This window comes from Puntigrus tetrazona, unplaced genomic scaffold (assembly GCF_018831695.1).
Source record: "Puntigrus tetrazona isolate hp1 unplaced genomic scaffold, ASM1883169v1 S000000003, whole genome shotgun sequence".
In the NCBI taxonomy this organism is placed as follows: domain Eukaryota; kingdom Metazoa; phylum Chordata; class Actinopteri; order Cypriniformes; family Cyprinidae; genus Puntigrus; species Puntigrus tetrazona.
In genome coordinates, this window is record NW_025047683.1 from 1,097,565 (window position 1) to 1,105,580 (window position 8,016).

At 59.0% G+C, this 8,016-nt stretch overlaps 2 pseudogenes; both read left to right on the plus strand.

Annotated features, from left to right (window-relative positions):
* The first annotated feature begins 6,496 nt into the window (after positions 1–6,496).
* On the plus strand, positions 6,497–6,647 carry LOC122331932 (annotated as a pseudogene).
* A 382-nt stretch (positions 6,648–7,029) lies between these two features.
* Positions 7,030–8,016, plus strand: part of LOC122332121 — a 4,067-nt pseudogene continuing 3,080 nt past the window's right edge.

Below are 8,016 nucleotides of genomic sequence, written 5' to 3' on the forward strand. Positions count from 1 at the left end.
GGCCTTTATAGAATAAAATCATGCCCAAATAAGTGTTATTGTGATGGGGTTAGTCTGTGAGTGCAGGCCTTATAGAAAACATTCCTCCAGGGCCTTTATTAAATAAAATCATGCCCAATAAAGGCGCTACTGTGTCGGGTTAGTCTGTGGGCGCAGGCCTTTGTGAAAACATTCATCCAGGGCCTTTTTAAATAAAATCATGCCCAAATAAGTGTTATTGTGATGGGGTTAGTCTGTGGCGCAGGCCTTATAGAAAACATTCATCCAGGGCCTTTATAGAATAAAATCATGCCCACATAAGTGTTATTGTGATGGGGTTAGTCTGTGACGCAGGCCTTATAGAAAACATTCATCAGGGCCTTTATAGAAAAAAATTATGCCCAATAAAGGTGTTAGTGTGTAGGGTTAGTCTGTGGCGCAGGCCTTTTGTAAAACATTCATCCAGGGCGAGAATGAAATAAAGCGATGCCCATTAAAGTGTTACTGCGTTGGGGTTAATGTGCAGGCCCAGGCCCTTTGGAAAATTGAAATCCAGACACGGGGTTCGTAAATGTGTGTGTCGAGAAGTATCGCTCTTAACCCGGCCTTGATCGGCTGTAACGGCGCCTGGATGTCTGGGCGTGGGTTTTGGCGCTTAAAAAAATCCTCCAGGGTGGAGGGTCGAGTGGGAAAGCGTCCGAGAAGTGCATAACCGGCCGAGATCGGCTGAAATATGCGCCTGGATGTTTGGACTTAGGTTTTGAAAGCAAAAAAAAATCCTCCAGGGTGGAGGGGTCGAGTGGGAAAGCGTCCGGGAAGTCGCACTTAACCGGCCGAGATCGTCTGAAATATGCGCCTGGATGTCTGGACTTAGGTTTTGGGCGGCAAAAAATACCTCCAGGGTGGAGGGGTCGAGTGGGAAAGCGTCCGAGAAGTCGCACTTAACCCGGCCGAGATCGGCTGAAATATGCGCCTGGATGTCTGGACTTAGGTTTTGAAAGCAAAAAAATCCTCCAGGGTGGCGAAGTCCCGAGTGGGAAAGCGTCGGGAAGTCGCATAACCCGGCCGAGATAAAGTCTGAAATATGCGCCTGGATGTTTGGACTTAGGTTTTGAAAGCAAAAAAATCCTCAGGGTGGCGGGAGTCGAGTGGGGAAAGCGTCGGGAAGTCGCACTTAACCGGCGAGATAGATCGTCTGAAATATGCGCCTGGATGTCTGGACCAGGTTTTGAAAGCAAAAATACCTCCAGGGTGGCGGGTGAGTGGAAAAGCGTCGGGAAGTGCGCACTTAACCCGGCGAGATCGGCTGAAATATGCGCCTGGATGTTTGGACTTAGGTTTTGAAAGCGAAAAAAATTTCCTCCAGGTGGCGAGGGTCGAGTGGGAAAGCGTCCGGAAGTCGCGCACTGCCGGCGAGAGGTCGTCTGAAATATGCGCCTGGATGTTTGGACTTAGGTTTTGAAAGCAAAAATTTCCTCCAGGGTGGCGGGAGTCGAGTGGAAAAAGCGTCCGGGAAGTCGCGCTTAACCCGGCCGGGGGTCGATGCGTCGGAAATATGCGCCTGGATGTTTGGACTTAGGTTTTGAAAATTTCCTCCAAAAAATTTCCTCCAGGGCTGGGGCGCCTGGATGTCGAGTGGGAAAGCGTCCGGAAGGCGCATAAGCCGGCGCTCAACGGATCGGTCGGATGAGCGCCTGGATGTTTGGACTTAGGTTTTGAGCATAAAAAAATTTCCTCCAGGAGGCGGGGTCGAGTGGAAAAGCGTCAGGAAGGCGCGCTTAACCGGACTCGAGTCGGTCGGATGAAAAGCGCCTGGATGTTTGGACTTAGGTTTTGAAAGCAAAAAAATTTCCTCCAGAATGGCGGCGAGTCCGGAGTGGGAAAGCGTCGGGAAGGCGCGCCAACCCGGACTCGTCGGTCGGATGAGCGCCTGGATGTTTGGACAGGTTTTGAAGCGAAAAAAATTTCCTCCAGGGCGGTTGGTGAGTGGGAAGCGTCGGGAAGGCGCGCCAAGCGCGCCCGGACTTCGTCGGTCGGATGACGCCTGGATGTTTGGACTTAGGTTTTGAGCGAAAAATTTCCTCCAGGGCGGCGAAGTCGAGTGGGAAGCGTCCGGGAAAGCGCATAACCCGGACTCGATCGGTCGGATGAAGCGCCTGGATGTTTGGACTTAGGTTTTGAGCGAAAAAAATTTCCTCCAGGGCGGCGGAAGTCGAGTGGAAAGCGTCGGGAAAGCGCGCTTAACCGGACTCGTCGGTCGGATGATGGCGCCTGGATGATTTTCGTTTGAAAATTGCACTAAGTCAACAGAGAAAGGTCCGACTTCCATACCCTCCGAGAGGCTCGAGTCAGGCCGACCGAGAGGCCTCCTCCGGGCATGATTCAAATTTTCCGCGACCCTGGAGGTGGCGTTTACACAGGAGCAACTTTTACATGGTACCACGATTTGGTGAGCAGCGTGTTTTTGTGGACTTAGTCTCTGGCGAAAAAAAGTCGAAAAAGCGACTAAGTCCATATCGACTTAGGTTTTGAGCATAATCTTTCTGAAGCTCCGGGCGAGGAGCTATCGAGCAGCTTCACCTGAAACACGGACACAGGCGCCCGAGAGAAGGGCGTTCGGCGGCGGCGTCCCCCTCGGCCGGCGTGATTGATGGGGCGGCAGCGCCTAAGCCTAAGACCCCACCGGCCAGCCCGCTGCCGCTATGCGTCGGGAGTGCCTGGCAGAACACGGCGTGCAATGGGTTTACGTTTGGGCTTTGACAGCACTGCGCCGCGCCGGGCAATTTGGGCGTTCGTTACGAGGCAGGCCCCCTCAGCCCGAGGAAGCGCCCGAACCCGCCGGAGGAGGCCTAAGCGGCGGTCAGAAGCGCGAGAGTCCGTCACCGCCCGGGCGTGGAGGGCAGAAACGGCCAGCGTCGGCGGCGCGGCGGTACCCCCGTCCCGTGAAACACACTTTTCGGCGTCGTCGACGCGATCCCAGCGGCCACCACCCCAGCGGCGACCCCGCCGGGAAAGGTTCGAGCCGCGCGTCGCCCTATGGCGGCCGGTCTTGCGAGGTCAGCGAGGGTCTGCCCAGGCCTCCTCAGGCGGACTGAGACCGATGTGTGTGAAAAAAACGCGGCCAGCGTCGGTTGGTCGACCCACAGGGGTTACCTGGTTGATCCTGCCAGTAACATATGCTTGTCTCAAAGATTAAGCCATGCAGGTCTAAGTGCACCACGGCGGTACAGTGAAACTGCGAATGGCTCATTAAATCAGTTATGGTCCCTTTGATCGCTCCACCCGGTGCCCGGATAACTGTGGCAATTCCAGAACTAATACATGCAAACGGCGCCGACCGGGCCGCCGCTCTCCTCGCGAAGGCGGGGAGGCTAAAGGGCAGCGATGCATTTATCGAATCCAAAACCCATCCGGGCCCCGGCGTGATCCGTCCTCGGACCGGTACCTTTAGTGACTCTAGATAACCTCGGGCGATCGCTGCGCCCTTCGCGGCGGCGGCGATTCATTGAGTGTCTGCCCTATCAACTTTCGATGGTACATCGGCGCCTACCATGGTGACCACGGGTGGCGAGAATCAGGGGTTGATTCGGAGAGGAGCCTGAAGCGGCTACCACATCAGGAAGGCAGCAGGCGCGCAAAGTACCCATTTCCGACTCGGAGAGTAGTAGCGAAAAATAACAATACAGGTCTCTTTAGAGGCCCTGTAATTGGAATGGCGTATCTCTTAAACACATGGCGAGACCATTGGAGGCAAGTCTGGTGCCAGCAGCGCGGTAATTCCAGCTCCAATAGCGTATATTAAAGTTGCTGCAGTTAAAAAGCTCGTAGTTGGATCTCGGGATCTGGCTGGCGGTCGCCGGAGAAGCGACCACCGCCCGTCCCAGGTCCCTGCCTCGGCGCCCCGGATGCCCATGGCTGGGTGTCGGTCCGAGGGCAAAGCGTTTACTTTGAAAAAATTAGAGTGTTCAAAGCAGGCGGCGTCGCCGCTGAATACGCAGCTAGGAATAATGGAATAGGACTCGGTTTCTATTTTGTGGGTTTCTGGAACCGGAGCCATGATTAAGAGGGCGGCGGGGCATTAAGTATTGCGCCGCTAGAGGTGAAATTCTTGGACGGCGCCAAGGCGGGCGGCGAAAGCATTTTGCCAAGAATATTTTCATTAATCAAGAACGAAAGTCGGAGGTTGAAGGCGATCAGATACCGTCGTAGTTCCGACCGTAAAGCGATGCCGACCAGCGATCGGCGGCGTTATTCCCATGACCCGCCGGGCGGCGTGCGAGAAGCCACAGTCTTTGGGTTCCGGGAGTATGGTTGCAAAGCTGAAACTTAAAGGAATTGGCGGAAGGGCACCACCAGGAGTGGAGCCTGCGGCTTAATTTGACTCAACACGGAAACCTCACCGGCCGGACACGGAAAGGATTGACAGATTGATAGCTCTTTCTCGATTCTGTGGGTGGTGGTGCATAGCGTTCTTAGTTGGTGGAAGCGATTTGTCTGGTTCATTCCGATATGAGCGAGACTCGGCTTGCTAAATAGTGGCGCGGCCACGGGTCGGCGTCAAAGCTTCTTAGAAGAGGACAAGTGGCGTTTCAGCCACGCGAGATGGAGCAATAACAGGTCTGTGATGCGCGCTTAGATGTCCCGGGGCTGCCGCGCGCGCCACAATGGGCGGATCAGCGTGTGTCTACCCTGCGCCGAAGCGCAGTGCTCCAGCTGAACCCGCTGCGTGATCGGGACTGGGGATTGAAACTATTTCCCATCGCGAGAATTCCCAGTAGCGCGGGGTCATAAGCTTCGCGTTGATTAGATCCCTGCCCTTTGTACACACACGCCCGTCGCTACTACCGATTGGATGGTTTAGTGAGGTCCTCGGACCCGGCCGCCCGGTGACCCCTCGCGAGCTCTGGCGGGCGCGCGGAAGGCGATCAAGCTTGACTATCTAGAGGAAGTAAAGAAGTCGTAACAAGGTTTCGTAGGTGAACCTGCGGAAGGATCGTATCGGCCCGGCCCGATCCAGCGGCCGCCCGGGCGGGAGGCTAACCCACCTCCCCGTCTCAAGCTCGGGTGCGCGGCAGAAGGCGGCGGCTCGGCGGCCTCTCCCCTCGGGCACCAGCGAAAGCGCAGGCGCGCGATAAGAAAAAGGGAACTTGACTGTCGCTGCACTCGGCGGCCCCGCTTTCAGCGGCGGGGGCTGAGCAGGAGCCCTGGCGAGTACCGCCACGGCCTCGGGACCGTGGGTTCAAGTCTCCTCGCGAAGGATGGCGCCCGTCCGGGGTAAAAACCTCTATCCTATTTTACTCTATGATCCAGCGGCCGTGGCCGAGAGGTCTGCCGCTCAAAAAGCCCAAGGCGGCAAAAGAACCGCAAAAACCTAAGGCGAAAGCGGAGAGAGAGAGATCGAGAAGAAGGCGCCGTTCCTGGGAGAGCTGCGCACCTCCAGCGGAGGCTTGAGCAACCTACCGCGGCGCCCATGACTGTCGCTGCACTCGGCGGGCCCCTGCTTTCCAGCGGCGGGGGCCGAGAGAACCCTGGCCGAGTACCCGCCGGCCTCGGGACCGTGGGTTCAAAGTCTCCTCCCAGCGAAAGGAGCGCCCGTCCGAGGTAAAAAACCTCTATCTATTTACTCTATGATCCAGCGGCGTGGCCGAGGTCTGCCGCTCAAAAAACCAAAAGCGGCAAAAGAACGCACAAAAACTAAGGCGGCGAGAGAGATCGAGAAGCTTGACTGTCCCGCTGCACTCGGCGGGCCCCTGCTTTCAGCGGCGGGGCTGAGGCAGGGCCCTGGCCGAGGTACCACCGACCTCCCGGGACCGTGGGTTCAAAGTCTCCTCCGCGCGAAGGAGCGCCCGTCGGGTAAAAAAAAGCTCTATCTATTTTACTCTATGATCCAGCGGCCGTGGCCGAGAGAGGTCTGCAGCGCAAAAGCCCCAAAGCGGCAAAGAACGCACAAAAACCTAAAGGCGGCGAGAGAGAGATCGAGAGAACTTGACTGTCGCTGCACTCGGCGGGCCCCCTGCTTTCCGGCGGCGGGGGCGAGCCGAGGCCTGGCGGGTACCCATACGGCCTCGGGACCGTGGGTTCAAAGTCTCCTCCAGCGAAGGAGGCGCCCGTCCGGGTAAAAAACCTCTATCTATTTTACTCTATGTTCCAGCGAGCCGTGGCCGAGAGGTCTGCCGCTCAAACATCCAAGGCGGCAAAGAACGCACAAAACCTAAGGCAGAAGCGGGCGGGAGAGAGGGATCAGCGAGAGGAGCCGTTCCTGGGAGGCTCAGCGCGCACCTCCCGCGGAGGCTTGAGCAACCTACATGCGGCACTTACCCCACCTTGGCACGGGGTGGGGCCGCGGCAGCGAGCCTCTGAAAGACTTTGCTTTGCCCAACGGCGGGTACCCAGCAGGCCGCCGGGACCGTGGGTTGAAGTCCCTCTCGCGGCGCCCGTCGAGGCGACCCCCTTTGTATTTTGAACCCACAAGCCTGTACAGTTCGGCCTGCGCCTCGGCGCTAAACTCGCGCAGTGCGACTCTTAGCGGTGGATCACTCGGCTCGTCGCGTCGATGAAGAAGCGCAGCCAGCTGCGAGAACTAATGTGAATTGCAGGACACATCGATCATCGACCGCCGAAGCGCGCTGCGGCCCGGGTCCGTCCGGGGCCACGCCTGTCTGAGGTCGCTTTCCCATCGATCGGGACCTCAGGTCCGGCACGGCTGAGCGTCGCAGGGGCTTCCGCTCCCCTCCGTCCTCCCAAGTGCGAAACCCACGGGCATCGCCTCCTCGGCGGGAGTCGGCGCTTCTCGGCTTCCCCTCCCACGAGAGGTCAGCGTCCCCTGGCGTCTGGGACCGGCGGCGTCTCCTCTCGGCGGCTTCGGTGGGTGTCTGCCACCTCCGTCGCCCGCCGGCGTGGACCCCGGCTCCCTCCGCCCCTCGGGCGCTCCGTGCGTAGCGGAGTTCGCGCTCCGTCTCCGCGCCCCTCGGCGCCCTGCCGGCGCGCGGCGAGACCTGTTCAGGCCAGCCCGCGGCAGCAGCGGCGGCGCTCCTAACCCATATCGACAGCGACCTCCAGATCAGGCGAGGCGACCCGCTGAATTTAAGCATATTACTAAGCGGAGAAAAAGAAACTAACAAGATTCCCTCAGTAGCGGCGGCGAGGAAAGAAGCCCAGCGCCGAATCCGCCCGGGCCACGGCGGCGAGGACATGTGGCGTACAGAAGGCCGTTCTCTCGGCGCGGGTCGGGGGCCCAAGTCCTTCTGATGGAGGCTTAGCCCGTGGGCGGTGTGAGGCTGAGTAGCAGAACCCCCTCCCGCCCGAGTGCGGTTCTTCTCGGTCGGGTTGCTTGGGAATGCAGCCAAAGGGTCAGTAAACTCCATCTAAGGCTAAATACGGCCGCAGAGACCGATGAGTCGACCAAGTACCGTGAGAAAGTTGAAAAGAACTTTGAAGAGAGTTCAACAGGCGTGAAACGCTAAGAAGGTAGCAGGTGGGGTCCGCCGCGGTCTGCCGGAGGATTCAGCTCGGCCAGGCCCGGCGGCCAGCGCGAATGGTGTGGATCCTTGACCGCGGAAACGCCGCCCGTCCGGACGCTTCGACGCCGTCGGGTCACTTCTTCGAGCGGTGCGCGCGACCGGCTCGGTTTGCAGCCAGGAAGGGCGAGAGGCGAAAGGTGGCAGGCGGCTCCCCTCGGCGAGGCCGCCGGGCTGACAACCCCGCGCTCCGACACCGCTTACCCGGGGCGCGGAAGTGTCTCGCGCCTTCTCTCCTGCCCGGCCCAGCGGGAGGGCAGGGCCCCGTCCCAGCGGCGTCGTCGACGAGACCGGACTGTCCTCAGTCGTCCCGACGCGCCAGCGCCGCCAGAGGCGAGGATCGGCCCCTCGTACATGAAGTGGCGCTCGAGGTCGCGCGGTGAGGTCGGCCACCCACCCGACCCGTCTTGGCTCCACGGACCAGGAGAGTCTATGCAGCAGCGAGTCAAAGGTGTCTCTCGAGCCCCCACGGCGCAATGAAGGTGAAGGCGGCGCCCGCCCGGCTCAGGTGAGGATCCCC